The sequence below is a fragment of the Dipodomys ordii genome, unplaced genomic scaffold, assembly GCF_000151885.1.
Source record: "Dipodomys ordii isolate 6190 unplaced genomic scaffold, Dord_2.0 Scaffold13, whole genome shotgun sequence".
NCBI classification, from domain to species: Eukaryota; Metazoa; Chordata; class Mammalia; order Rodentia; family Heteromyidae; genus Dipodomys; species Dipodomys ordii.
Window position 1 is genome coordinate 10,979,385 of NW_012267229.1, and position 15,413 is coordinate 10,994,797.

General features: G+C 43.3%; 1 protein-coding gene across 1 annotated transcript in view; it reads right to left on the bottom strand.

The window, feature by feature from the left end:
* Ptpra (protein tyrosine phosphatase, receptor type, A) overlaps nucleotides 1–13,190 on the bottom strand; it is a 119,934-nt gene extending 106,744 nt beyond the window's left edge. Inside the window, exon 1 of the mRNA XM_013011041.1 lies at nucleotides 13,077–13,190. The gene's annotated coding sequence lies outside the window, so the exon portion shown is untranslated. The remainder of the gene's footprint in view (nucleotides 1–13,076) is intronic.
* Nucleotides 13,191–15,413: the final 2,223 nt, after the last annotated feature.

The window sequence follows — 15,413 nt, forward strand, 5'->3', positions numbered from 1 at the left end:
CGGAAGTGGCGCTGTAGCTCAAGTGGTAGAGCGCTCGCCTTGAGCTGAAGAGCTGAGGGACAGCGCCCAGGCCCAGAGTTCAAGCCCCATGACCAACAACAACAACAAAAAAAGACAAAATTTTCTAGTACTATTGGATATTGTTATCATTTATTCTACAGAACAGAACATAATCAAATAAAACTATGAGATTCCCTCAAATCTAGATGATGGTAATAAAAACCCAATTAATGGATGGTTTCATTTTGAATATCATTTTTTTTCCACAGAGAATTTATACCCTTCATTAGAGGTATGGCTTAATACAACAGGAAGTAAAAAAAAAAAAAAGGCAGAATTAGGTGCTGACTGTACAACTAGTAAACTCAGTTCACTGCGGCAGGATGACTGTGACTCTGAAGCCCATCTTAGCTACACAAGACTGTCTCAAAAAGGGAGGAGGAAAAGTATTATAAAAGCTTGCTCTGTTAAGGCATTTAAATCTTAAATTGGGGAGTGCTGAGATTAGATCAGGAAGTAAAAGATCACTCCTGGCAGTATGTGATAACTTGCCATGGGATCACTTGCTACACTGCAATGATGGTTAGAGAATATGCAGCAAATCATCTAGCTATCAAACAGCCTGAATTAAAGCACAGGAGAGTCAGGAAATAGTAGACAAATTTGTGAAAGACTGAAGATGATCCCCCCAATTCATGCCACATTCAAAACTACTACAAGAAATAACATACTTTTTTAGTATGATATTCTAGAAAACAAATGGACAAACAAAACCATTAGTTTCCTTTCACTAGCCTCAAATATCTAGCCAACAAATAACTGTTAGAGTCCTGTAACCTGGGCTTGAACTCAGGGCCTGAGCACTGTCCCACTTTGTGCTCAAGGACAGCACTCTGCCATTTGAGCCACAACACCACTTCCATTTTTTTTCTGAATAGTCAATTGGAGATAAGAGTCTCACAAACTTTCCTGCCTGGGCTGGATTTGAACCACAACCCTCAGATCTCAGCTTCCTGAGTAGCTAGGATTAAAAGCCACTGGCGTCCAGTTAGTCCTGTATATTTAGCCAATAATCTTGGCTCTTTGAGATGGTAAAGCTGTTCTCCATAATTGGGTGACATTACAACTCTAGGAAGAAAAGATGTGAGCAATAAAGTATACAAAAGTCATAGTGCTAATACTTTAAAGTTTAAGATGCAAGTTTTTTAAATGTTGGTAATTCGGATTTAGCCAATGAGAAGCACTGGTCTTACAAGAACCTACTTTCTTACATTTACAGGTTTAATTTCTTAATATTACAGATTGTTCAATGCTAGAGATTCTGTATATATATAGATAGATAGATAGATAGATAGATATTTTTTTTTTTGGTCCAGTCATGGGGCCTGAACTCTGGGCCTGGGCGCTGTCCCTCAGCTCTTCAGCTCAAGGCTAGCGCTCTATCACTTGAGCCACAGCGCCACTCCTGGCTTTTTTCTTTTTGCTTATGGGGTGCTGAGGAATCGAACCCAGGGCCTCATGCATGCAAGGCAAGCACTCTACCACTGAGCCACCTTACCAGCCCCTGAGATTCTGTATATTAAGGTGGTAACTCTGACCTGTCAAAGTCTGTCAGCGCTTAACAGACTGATTATATAAATGTGTTTTAAACCTCTCAGGAAATTTAATTCAATGATGAAGGGTTTGGAGAAATTCATCTGTTAAACTCAAGAATTAACATCAACTTAAAGAAGAATGAAAGCTATTGTTCCTATTTCTATATAAAATTACTATGCTTGTAAGTACAATAGCAAGACTATCAAATAAAAGACTAACAAGGGGAAATTTAGGTTTTAAATTGCCATTATAATAATTAAATTTGGGGCTAGGGAGTGGCTCAAGTGGTAGAGTATTTGTCTAGCAAGAGTAAGGCCTAGAATTCAAACTCCAGTCCTGACAATAAATGACTAAGTGAATAATATAAAGTATTATTTTGTACAAAAGGCCTGCTCCAACATTAAAACAATTCACATATAAAGCTGAGCTGCTCTACTACTACTTATTCTGCAAAGTTCTCTTTAAGGTAGAAATTGAAAACTAAGTATGAATGGGTCAAGCAATCTCTCCCAGTAACACTGGAGAAACTAAATCAAATGCACTTAGCATTGGCACTAAAGATAGCAAGACATGTTTAGTGCTTGCCTAGAAAGGCCCTCAGTTTCATCCTAGAACACACACACACACACACACACACACACACACACACACACACACCACCTTAATCTGCTGTTAACACACACACCTTAATCTGCTGTTAACCTTCAACTTTTCTGAAAAAAACAACTCATACTTTCCTTTATTGTTATTTGAAATATCAAGTTTAAATAACTTCTATGTTGTATAGGCACACAGTACTTCTGTTTTTTGGTTGTTTTTTTTTTTTTTTTTTTGCTGGTGGTGAGGCCTGAACTCTGGGCCTGGGTGCTGTCTCTCAGCTCTTCAGCTCAAGGCTAGAGCTCTACCACTTGAGCTACAGCACCACTTCTGGCTTTTTCTGCTTATGTGGTGCTGAGGAATCAAACCTAGGGCCTCATGCATAAAAGGCAATCACTACCACTGAGCCACCGTCCCAGGCTCTAGCATTTCTGGAAGGTTTCATAAATACTATTCACAGTATCTGTGAATAACTTTAGAAAGTTATTTAGAAGTTGAAGCAGGCACTAGTGGCTCATTCCTATAATCCTAACTACTCAGGAAGATGAGATATGAGGATCACAGTGTGAAGCCAGACAGAGCAGGAAAGTCCATGAAACTCTTATCTCCAATTAACTACTAGAAAACTGGAAATGAAGCTGTGGTTCAAAATGGTATAGTGCTAGCCTTGAGCAAATGAGCTTAGGGATAGCACCCAAGCCCAGAGTTCAAGCCTCATGATTAAAAAAAAAAAGTTGAATGGAGAGAATTACTTTTTACCACATATTTTAATATTATTTATAGATAATATGTGTCAGTATTTTTCAAATATATATATATTTAAATTACAAACACTAAGAAAAAAAATCAAACCCTGTTTTTTCTTTCTTTTTTGAGATAGGTCTTACTGTAATCCCAGGTGGACCTGGAACTCATTATATAGCACAGGTTTAGCCTTGAAGTGCTGGGCTTATGTACTACCATGCCAGCCTGTTTTCTTCTTTTTGAAAAGTTCTTCTTCATTATAAAGAACTTCTACTGAGAATCACGGCTTCAGATTCAGAACTGCTGCCAGTGACACTATTGCTAAGTAGGCATGAACCACTAAAAGTAAAGGATCTCTGACACTATACCACACTCACCAAGTATAGGCAAGGTGCTAGACCCAGCAAGGATTCCCTGGACAGCTTGTTTCTCACCTGTGGCAGTTTTAGACTTGAGGCTTGAGGAGGCACATTATAGCTAACATACCAAATTGGGTAAAGGGAACCACAGATAAGCTGGAAATCACTGTGAACTCAGGCCCTGCTAACTAAATAGATGAGCCCAGCAGGAGGCAAGGAAAAGCTGGATGGCTGCTGTCTTACAGTATACAACAGAGGCATTAAGTTAGGGACTAGCCTCACTCTCTGCAAAGTGGGAGAAGCTTTCGCCTTACCACAGACAAAGAAAAATCAGGAGAGAAATATCTAAATAAAAGACCAGTTCCTTTTGGAAGAACAGAGAAATGCTGGCACTATTCCACACTGCTGTGGTAACAGAGATGCTAACACATCAATGAAAGGCATTCTCTTTGTTAATGGGTGGTATTGATTCATTTATATGGATTACAAACTATGTATTAAGCCACCTGTCAACCAGTGTTTGAAAACTAATTGTGGGTTAAGCTATTTGTCAGTAGATATTTGAAAATTATGTCACAATTCACAGAAACTGGATTTCAACTTCCTATACACAGAAGCTCTGTTCACGATCTAACAAGCATTCTCTTCCTAAAGCCAAAACTCTGGAATCGGGCTGGGAAGGTGGCTCAGTGGTAGAGCGCTTGCCTTGCATGCATGAGGCCCTGGGTTCGTTTCCTCAGCACCATATAAGCAAAAAGAAAGAAGCCGGAAGTGGCACTGCGGCTCAAGTGGTAGAGCACTAGCCTTGAGCTGAAGAGCTGAGGGACAGCACCCAGGCCGAGTTCAGGCCCCATGACTGGACCCTTCCCCCCACCCAAAAAAAAAAAAAAACCCTCTAGAATCCTACCATTTAAATCATACCTGTCCACAAATCTTCATCCCTATCACCACTCTTCTACACCAATCACTCATACATGAGACTGTGGGAATCATGAGGAGAAAGAGTGACAGAGTAGGTGAGTCTGATCAAGCTACATGTCAAAATAAAATTCCCTTGTACAACTAATTGATGCTAATTTAAAAAAGTAAAATACAACACTGCTCTGAGCAGAGTCCATTCTCCATAGCAGTGAATCAAAGCTTTTTACTGCACATCCACTAATAAAGAAGACTCTTAGTCACTTGAGCCATTCCCATTTGCTTTGGTTATTTTTGAAATAGGATTTAGATTTATTTGAAGTCAACATGGACCACAATCTTCTATTTCCACTTTCTATGTAGTTGGGGTGACAGGTATACACTACTCTACCCAGCTTTTCCTGGTAGAGATGGGATGTTGTAAGAAGACTGCATTTGAACTATGATCCTCTCAATCTTTGCCTCTTAAGTAGCTACGATTTATAGGCCTGAGTCATTGTACTTGGCACAAAATCTTTTAAATAAATAAATTTGGGGCTGGGAAGCAGTGGCTCAGTGGTAGAGCACTTGCCTTGCATGCATGAGACCCTGGGTTCAATTCCTCAGCACCACATAAGCAGAAAAAGCCGGAAGTGGTGCTGTGGCTCAAGTGGTAGAGCACTAGCCTTGAGCTGAAGAGCTGAGGGACAGCGTCTAGCCCAGAGTTCAGGCCCCACGACTGGCCAAAAAATAAAAAATTTTTTTAAAAAAGTAAATAAATAAATTTGTTTAGCAAAAGTCCATCTTCTCTCATGCAATTACTTTTTTTTATTATTTCCAATATTGGGGCTTGGATTTGGGGTCTTGTAGTTTTGCTTGGTTTGCTTTACTCATTGCTGGCATTCTACCACTTGATGGTTTATAACAACAACAATAGCCAGGTGCTGGTGGCTCACGCCTGTAATCCTAGCTACTCAAGAGGCTGAGACCTGAGAATCATGGTTCAAAGCCAGCCTGGGCAGAAAGTCCGTGAGACTCTTATCTCCAATAAACCACTAGAAAACCAGAAGTGGTACTGTGGCTCAAGCGGTAGAGCACTTGCCTTGAGTTGAAGAGCTGAGGGACCGTGCCCAAGCCCAGAGTTCAAGCCCCATGACCAACCAAAAAAAAAAAAAAGATAATTTTATGTAAGCTGTATCTCAGTAAAGCTCATTATTTTAGAAAAGAAAATGAGAAGTGTTTTTCCCTGTAGCTCATCTCTAAGAAAAAAAAGTCATTACTTTTTTATTCATTGTTAAAATAATCTCTTACTTGAAGGACTATGTTAAGCATATTATTTTTTCAAATGACTTAAAGTTAGGTAACCACACTTACCACAAGATGGTTTATTGTTGCTTTTTGTGTTTGATTTTGAGACAGGGTGTCATTGTGTGGTCCAGGTAGGCCTGAGACTCTCAATCCTTCTGCCTCAGCCTCTATAGTGCTCTATATGTGTGCACCACTATGATAAGTTGTCATTTTAAAAAAATAAAAATGAGTAAGTCATCAAAACCTCTTCTAAAAGACCAATAAATGATAACCTGATAAATGTTCCTCTATAAAGGGGCAACAAATGAATTTTCATTCTTTTAAAGTAGCTGCTCTGCCAATAGTTTATATTTAAACAACTATTCCAAAGAACAAGGTTCTTATTAAGACAATCATTCACAACAAGAATGTGTATTCTTAGCCGGGCACTGGTGACTCAGGCCTGTAATCCTAGCTACTCAGGAGGCTGACATATGAGGATCACTGTTCAAAGCCAGGCCAGGCAGGAAAGTCCGTGAGATTCTTATCTCCAATAAACTACTAGAAAATCGGAAGTGGCTCTGTGGCTCAAGCAGTAGAGAGCTCACCTTGAGCTGAAGAGCACAGGGACAGTGCCCAAGCCCAGAGTTCAAGCCCCACAGCAGACAAAAAAAAAAAAAAAATCACTGGGGGGGAAGAAAAGCAGGGCAACGGGGCTATGGTTCAGTACTCATAAGGCGCTGGTTCAATTCCCAACACTGGGAAATTGTTTTCTTTATGTTCTGGATGCTTAACTTTGAAGTCTCTTGGTACTAGTGATAGCCCCCTAATTTACTATCAAGGCTTTACAGACTCAAAAAGCACAATTCTAATTAATAATATAGTTCCATATGTTGTATAACCTTGATAGGTTCCTTTTTAATGAGAGCTCATTTAGTTAATCTGATATAATGCTAATAATATAAACAGGGCAAGTGTCAGCTCTGCCACCTTGTTTGCTAGGGCTTGTGTGATCAGCATTTTTTTCAATCACTGGCTTCTCCACAGCTCCCTGTAGAGGTTAGCTGAATGAAAACTAAATAATGTACATTGTTACCAATTTGTTGCCATTCACTGAATGGATGAATACAACTCTGCTCACTGAAGAACTCCCTTCCTTCAGAACACCCTAAGTTCCATGATTTTTAAATGTGATAACTTATTATTTTTAAGATAAAAACAAAAGTTCTACATTTTTTTTGGGGGGGAGGTCCAGTCGTAGGGCCTGAACTCTGGGCCTGGGGGCTGTCCCTCAGCTCTTCAGCTCAAGGATAGCGCTCTACCACTTGAGTCACAAAGCCACTTCTGGCTTTTATCTTTTTGCTTATGTGGTACTGGGGAATCAAACCCAGGGCCTCAGCAATGCAAAGCAAGCGCTCTACCACTGAGCCACCTTCCCAGCCCCAAAAGTTCTACATTTTGTCCCAGTACTCCAGTGATGTACCTTACCAATCTCACCATAAAAATTACGGCTCTAGATTGAGGCCACAGTAAACTTGTAAAATTGCTAATCAGATCAGTTCACTCTCACTTAAAAATCCTTCAGTGGCTTAGTCTGTCTTCAAGATAAGCCCAAAATCTGTACTTGCATATAGAGCCCTCAACTCTGTCCTCTGCCTGTCTCCAGTCCACTGATTCCCAGCCCTTAACTTCATATTAGAATCATCAGGGAAACTGAAATATGTATATACATCCTACCCAAGGCCAACTAAATAAAAACCAACAGGAGCAGGGAATTTGCATCTCTGATTTTTTGTGAGCTCCCAGGTGAATCTAGAGGACAGCCAGGACAGAGAATTAAGGCTCTACAGTCATAGCAAGCCACCTGCCACTTCCTGTTCACCATGGTCAGCCAGCTTCAGGTGCTTACCAAGCTCTCAAGTAGGCCTTGCTCTGCCAAATGTGATCCACCCACCAGTAGCATCTGCTAACTGGGAGGTGGTTAGTAATACAGAATCCCAAATCCCACCCCAAACCTACTGAATCAGGACTTGGCATTTTAACAAGAGTCCCAGATGGTTTGTGTGCACATTCAAGTTAGAGAACGCTGTCCTGAGCTATCAAACCTTTCCTAGCTCAGGGCCTTTGCGATGCTTAACTGTTGAATGTCTCTGACACTCCCAAGAAACCCAATTCTTCTACTTGGACCACATCCACCATGTCTATAATTACCAAAAGGTGATTAATGTCTATCTACTGCACTAACAAGTGTCATGAGCACAGATATCACACCCAAGTTACTTTGTGATCTCCCCTGCTCCTGGCCAATGCCTTATATATTCAATAGAACAGCATCTAGTCCTAGATTTCATACCAATATGATCCTATTGCATGTTCACAATTTTTTATAAAATATAAATTGGGAGTTGGGTGCCAGTGGCTCATGCCTATAATACTAGGTACTCAAGAGGCTAAGATTTGAGGATTTCAGTTTGAAGCAGCAGGCCAGCAAAGTCCATGAGGCCCATCTCCAATTAACCAACAAAAAAATCAAAAGTGGAAAATGCCAGATTTGAGCAAGAAAACTAAAGGACAGAACTCATGCCCTGAGTTCAAGCTCCAGTACCAGCAAATACACACACACATACAAAACTAAAAAAAATGTACACACACACACATACACACACACAAATCGAACTTACCTCGAGGCACCTCTGTCTTTCTTCCAAATTAATAAAATATGAAGTATTAGCTTTTTCTTTTTAAGTGGTAACACTGGTTAAGTACCCTGGAAACAGGGCTACATATGTTGCTGATACAATTGTAGACTAATTCAATTATCAGAGGTAGCAACTGAGCACTAAACTATTCCTCTGACTCGTTAAGCCCACTTAAGAAGTAAAGGTCCAAGAAAATAATCCAAAAGAAGTACTTGAACATGGGTGCATGGGTTTATAACAGAATAAAGAAAGGAAGAAATAAAGCACACTATACAAATTACACATTTTGATTCATGGAATACTATACTGTGATTTTAAAATATTCTGATTTGGGGCTGGGAAGGTGGTTCAGTGGTAGAGCGCTTGCCTTGCATGCATGAGGCCCTGGGTTCGATTCCTCAGCACCACATAAGCAAAAAGAAAAAAACCGGAAGTGGCGCTGTGGCTCAAGTGGTAGAGCGCTAGCCTTAAGCTGAAGAGCTGAGGGACAGCACCCAGGCCCAGAGTTCAAGCCCCACAACAGACAAAAATTTAAAAAAATAAAATATTGTGATTTAAGATAGTAAAGACACATAAACAAGTAAATATAAAATATTTTATGCTACTCAACAATTCAAAACTCATATTCCCTATTTACAGACTACAAATATAAAAATCAATGTATATATAGAAATTTAAAGTATAGTTTTATATTTAGTGAATTCTCTTTTCAATACAGAATATGTTAAAAATAAACCTTAATATTGGGTTATTTGTAGGTTTTCTTCAGCTTCAGAATCTGGAAACATTTATTAGTTGTACTAAAAATTAAAAAAAAAAAACCACAAGACTATATTTGGCCAGCTTCCTACTTGTTTTTTTTTTTTTTTTTGGGTCCGGTCATGGGGTCTGAACTCTGGGCCTGGGTGCTGTCCCTCAGCTCTTCAGCTCAAGGCTAGCACTCTACCACTTGAGCCACAGCACCACTTCCGGCTTTTTTCTTTTTGCTTATGTGGTGCTGAGGAATCGAACCCAGGGCCTCAGGCATGCAAGGCAAGCGCTCTACCACTGAGCCACCTTCCCAGCCCGAGCTTCCTACTTTTAACTCAAGCCTGGGGCTCATTTTTCCATGTGAAGATGGAGGAAAAAAAATAATCCAACAATATTTACTAATTAATTCTGAGTGTCTCCATGAGAGGTACTAGATGCCAGAGCTGCAAAAATAGGCCACTACTACTTAACACTGATCTTCTTGCACACGTCACTTGAATCCTTCTAAGCCTCAGTGTCTTCTATTCCAACTGAAAACAGGCTAAAATCACATGGGGGGTGGGTGGGAAGCAGGCATGTGATAGCTGAAAAAGCATCACAGATGATCTCATTAGGTATTTTGGTGAACATCCAACACATTTTGGGGAACAGGTTAAATTCAAACAATTATCTCAAAGGGTTGGTAATTTGGCTACATATCTTTAAGAAAAGCATATATGTCCTTTGATCCAGTAGTTCTATTTCAAAAAGTACATCATTGACATAACTGTACAAATGAGCACATACCAATGTATATCCAAAGGATACTCTCTATATTTCTGTAAGAGAAATGGGCTATAACAAATGTTTAACCTGAAGCCTCATTAAACATATACAATAGTCCTATGTACAAATACAGCTTATTTCACAATGCAGTCATATAGTGTCAATACAAAGAATAAATAATTCAGCAGGGCACCAGTGGCTCACCCCTATAATCCTAGCTACTCAGAAGGCTGAGATCTGAGAATCATGATTTAAAGCCAGATGGGGCAGGAAAGTCCATTGGACTCTTTTAATTCCAAAATCTCCCAATAAGCTGGAAGTGGAACTGTGGCTCAAGTGGTAAAATGCTAGCCTTGAGCAAAAAAAGTTCAGTGATGGAGCCCAGGCCCTAAGTTCATTTCCCCCCTAAAAGAATGAATAATTTTGAATAATTCTGAATATAGTAATAAGATGTAATTTCTTAAGTATGTTAATTAAAGAAGTAAGGTGAGACAAACATGCAATGGTGAGAAGAATACAAGTCAACACACATAAAGGAACAGTGCCTATGGGAGGTCACAGAAGTGAGAGACTCCAGCTATCTCTGGGAAGGTTAGGAAGCAACAAACTTGGGGTCAGGGTAGGGAGGAGATTTATTTTCTCTACATATACCTTTACACTGCTAGATTTTCCTCTCAAATGCATTATCTTCTCAAAACTGAGCAGAATTCTCTCTAGAGAGGAATAATCTACTGAGTCTAAGAGGATGTGATGCTATGTTGTGGAGCTGGGCCATTACCTTCTAAATTGACAGGTTATTAGCATCTGGCCCCCAAAGGCACCATCAAAAGACCTTTCCAATGCCCAATGAGTCCCAGGTCTCTGATCTCCTTTAAACCTTTCCATGGTTCAAACTTTTTTTTTTTTTTTAATCAGTCATAGGACTTGAATTCTGGGCCTGGGCGCTGTCCCTCAGCTCTTCAGCTCAAGGCTAGGGTTCTACTACTTGAGCCACAGGGCCACTTCCAGTTTTCTGCTGGTTTACTGAAGATAAGAGTTTCATGGACCTTCCTGCCCCGGCTGGCTTTGAACCATGATCCTCAGATGTCAGCCTCCTGAGTAGCTAGGATTACAGGCGTTTGGCTCAAACTCTTAAACAGCCTTCAAACTGACCCTAATCTCATCTATTCAATTTAATTCCCAAAGACAGTCGGTCTTTCCACCTCCAAGCTTTCTCCCTTTTTACTGTGTGCTGTCCATCATAAACTTTTTTTTTTTTTTTGCCTGTCATGGGGCTTGAACTCAGGGCCTGGACACTATCTCTGAGCTTCTTTAGCTCAGAGCTAGTGTTCTACCACTTGAGACTTTTTTCTGTTTATGTAGTACTGAGGAATGGAATCCAGGGCTTCATGCATGCTAGGCAAGCACTCTACCACTGAACCACATTCCCAGCCCATTATAAACCAACTTCTATACATCCTTCAGAACCCAAAGGATTCCTGCCAAGAAAGTTTTCTTTAACCACTCAAGGAATGTAACCTATGCAGCCTAGCAGAGGCTCTGAAGGTAGACTGACAGGACTCAAATTCAGACTATTGTTTCATATGCCCATCACAGAGATTTAGTTTTCAGCCCTACAGAGTAGGAATAAGCCCCCATACAACCATTGAAAAGATTACATGAGAGAATCATGTAGGCGTTTATTACATAACCTGTCACAGGCAAATAAAAGGTAATAGCAATCATTATTACTCCAATAGCACCTACAGTGTAATTATATCCACCTGTCCTGCATTGGTCTGTGAGTGCTTCAAAGGAAAGGACTCAAGAAGTTTCTCACTTTCATTTTGCATCATAATCAAGCGCTTTACCTGGCAAATAGATGACACATAAATACACGTAAGTCAAAGGGCTTGCATTTTAATTCTGTAGTGCACCCACATGCTAAAAAGAACCCAGGAAGTGACCTCCTGGATCTCACCATTCATTATAGCATATCTGAGGCCCCTTTGAGCAATGAAAAATGACTAAGGGGATTTTAGTCTTTCAGGGACAGTCAAGCAAGTTGGAAGCCTGTGGAACATGGGACCTGTCAGTTTCTGCCTGCTATTTATGGAGGCTAGGTGGGATAGACTTGGGGAGATGGGGAATCAGAGGTACCAAAGTCCTGACTATGCATTCCAAACAGGTCTTTGGGAAAGACTAGTGAAAATTCTCTTGGGAAATGGAGACAACTGGGAAGAATTCTCCTAGCACAGTCAATATGGGAGGAAACAGTACACAAGAAAGCAAAAACCTCCAAATAGGTGAAGGGGCAGTCAGGCAGACTCTGAAAGGCTAGGCCCATAGGAGGATAAGATTAAGCTAAATGTAAAATAAGTTGAAGCAAGACTGTCCAGGGCCCTTTGTGACCCGATTGAGACATTTTGAGTTTCATTCATCCCACAGGATAAACAAAAAATGAAGGAGTTTTAAAATAAACAAGTGACAGCATCCGATCTGTGTTTTTAAAAGGAGTGGCCAGGCAGGAAGATGCTCGCCCTTTCCTAGTCAATCCTCTCACCCACCATCTTTTGGGTTGTCTGGCTGTCTCAACAGCTAGCAGGTGGTTAGTGAAGCAATCTCAGAGATGTGTCTGGTTCCAGCAGCAATCCTTATTGTAGCCAAAGGCTTCTACAGGCATTACTCTGCTCAGGAAGGGTTTGAACATTCCTCTTTTCCTGTCTTACAAGTATTACTGACCACACACAAACACCACACACACAAACACCACACACACACACACACACACACGCCTACCTCAACATGAGACTCAGTTCTGCCATTAATGTTTTTATTTTCAGGAAATATATTTGAGGATGTGTGTGTGTGAGTATGAAAAAAAATAGTGAGAGTAAAAAGGGAGGGGATCTGCATTCCCAAGTGACTCATTATGAATTCTGAGCAGCTCTCTGGTCCCCTATTTCCCCGTTCCTAATGCATCTTCAACAGTTGGGAGTGGACGGCAAAAAGAGGGGCCTGGGAATCGGGCCAGGAGGGGCTTTTAGGGAAAGAAACTTGGGTCATTGCAAAAACAAAATTTCTCTTGCCAGGAGTTTCTTTTTTCTCTCCCATCAAATGGACCTAGGCAAATGCTGTTCTCGCTGTTCCAAGTTTCTTGTTTCAGAATGAACTATGGCAGCGCCCTGGCCAGATCCCAGGAGGACGCCCGCAAAGTTCCTGGGCAGTGGAGAGGGGTCGGTGCCCGGTCCCACACGCTTCCGGAGACCCCCACCCCCGCCCACCGCGCAGGGATGCAGATCCCAGTGCACAAGCCCGAGGGACCCCGCCCGGAAAGGGAGAGCCCAGGGACCCCTCCCACCCGCGTCCGGAGCCCACCGGGGCGGCGGCCGCGAACACTCACCGAGTCCGGCGTTGGGCGGGACCACGGGGGACCGGGACGGCAGCTCCGCCTCAGTTCCGCGGCGGCGGCGGCGGCCTCGCCTGCATGGCGAAGGGAAGTGACCGAGAGACGACGGCGCAGGCGGCAGTGATGGCGGCCTCGGCCCGGGGTCCGAGCTCGGTCGCGCGCGCGCGCGCGTCCCTGTCAGAGCTGCACTCGCCGCAGCCTCGCTCGCGACCCTGCCTCGGTTGTAAGGCGCGTGCTCATTGGCTGTTCAGAGGAGGGCGCTGGTTGGCCGACGCTGGACGGGCGTCTCCAGCTCTCGCGGGCCCCGCCCTTGCGTGCCTCCCAGCGCTCTTTTCGGGGGTGTGAAGCCTGTCTCCCGGTCCTCTACAGCTCAAGGGACTTCAGCCTACTGAAAGCAGGACTTCGGTCGCGCCGGTAGATCGTTCCTCAACGTCTTCCAATTGTCTACAAGCTCAGGAACCTGGACCTGGGGCTTTCTTCCCAATTTACGGATGCGGAAACTGAGGCCAGAGACTTGCCACACCAATACTCACCGACTGGGGTGGCCTAGAACACGAAAACCATCTTTACACTCCTCCAAATGCGATCGATTCGGTCTTCTCCCTGCGCACCCCACCCCCATTACTGCCAGGTACTTAGAAGACGAAGAGCCCCTTCGCAGGGAGAACCTGCCGAGTCCCTAGAACGGGTCTGGCTCCTTGGGTGCCGCCTTATACTAAGCCAGCAGCCTACATCATCCCCACCCGAGCCCCAGGGACATTTCCCCCGCTTTCCAGATGCGCATACTGGGCCTGACTGGCCACGGAACTGGGTGGAAGCACCACACGTGATGCCGGGCGGTGGGCGGGGGATGTCTTGCGCTACAGGCCTGGCAGGGGAGGGGAGGATCAAAGCGTGAGGGAGGTGGAGAGGGGAGTTCCACCAGGGCCGGGATGCCGATCCCCTTCCTGGAGCCCAGGGAATCGCAGCCCTCCCGAGTAGCCCCGGAAGCCATCTGTGTGTACTTCTGGAGGCAGCATGTTTGGGTGCTGCAGGACCTAAACGCCAGCAGCTAAAAGTCGGTTACACTATCGTGTTGGGTGGCGAGTGAAACATTTGTGCGGTCCCCAGGCTGAGCCACCGGGCTGCTGTAGGCCCAAGAAGTGACGAGGGTTACACTTTATCCTAAGCCCGAAGTCTGTGGTGCCCGGCGTGGATGTCAGTTTCTCCTCCAGACAGGCAATCAAGTTCATCCACTACGCCTGCCCCAAGAGCCCAGTGCTCAGGAAGGAGATAGGATCTACAACTAGAGGCAACTCTGAGTGGCAGGTGGGACTACATCTGCACAAGAGCTCCCATCAGCTGGTTTCCACACAGCCTTAATGTTCCTGTAATCTCCTGTCGTCGTTGCCCCCAACCCCCCCACCTGTTGCTGGGGAACCAACTTAGAACTCTATGCAACCAGCCTCCTTATTTGTGAAATTGGTGTATGTTAACCAGAGCCACGCGCTAGAAATATGGGCTGCAGTGGACCTTCCTCAGGCCTTCCCCTTCCCCGAAGGGAAATCACTACTGGCAGAACCAGTCCAGAAGTATCAGCAAGATGGCCAGCAAGATGTCTCTGGCAAATAGACACTTCAGCTCAAAGGCTCAGAGCCACTGCCCAGTTCTCTTAAGTGTCAGACCCCCAAGCAGCCTGAGGCCACATGCCCATTTCTTGGGAAGCCCAAATTCAAATCTATCTATCCAGAATGGAGGTGCACAGAGAATGGAAAAGTAACTCAAGTTTTGTCCATACATTGGACCTGTGCTATTAAAAAAAAAACCTGAAAAACAATGTACCTGGACAATGAGGGCAGCTCCATAACCTCAAATTAAACTACCAGCTTGGTTTTTACCTACAATAACCACAGTTTCTTTTGGTCAATTTATTTGATTTAATACATAAAAAAACTTTACATGCTACTTATATCTACTAATGGAATTAAAATAGCTATTAAGACAGGTGGGGGGCTGGGAAGGTGGCTCAGCGGTAGAGTGCTTGCCTTACATGCATGAGGCCATGATTCCTCAGCACAACATAAACAGAAAAAGCCAGAAGTGGCGCTGTGGCTCAAGTGGTAGAGCACCAGCCTTGAGCTGAAGAGCTGAGGGACAGGGCCCAGGCCCAGAGCTCATGCCCCGGCCGAAAAGAGACAGGTGGTTGTCTTTCAAGGACAACCTGGTGAAGAGCCCCTACTGGATCTGACCACACTTGGGAATCCTTGCAGTTAAATGTGGGAGTCAGAGAGCTCTTGGTTTCTAGCCCTGCCCAGTGCTGAATGGCCTGAGCCTGCCTCTGCTATCCTTCCT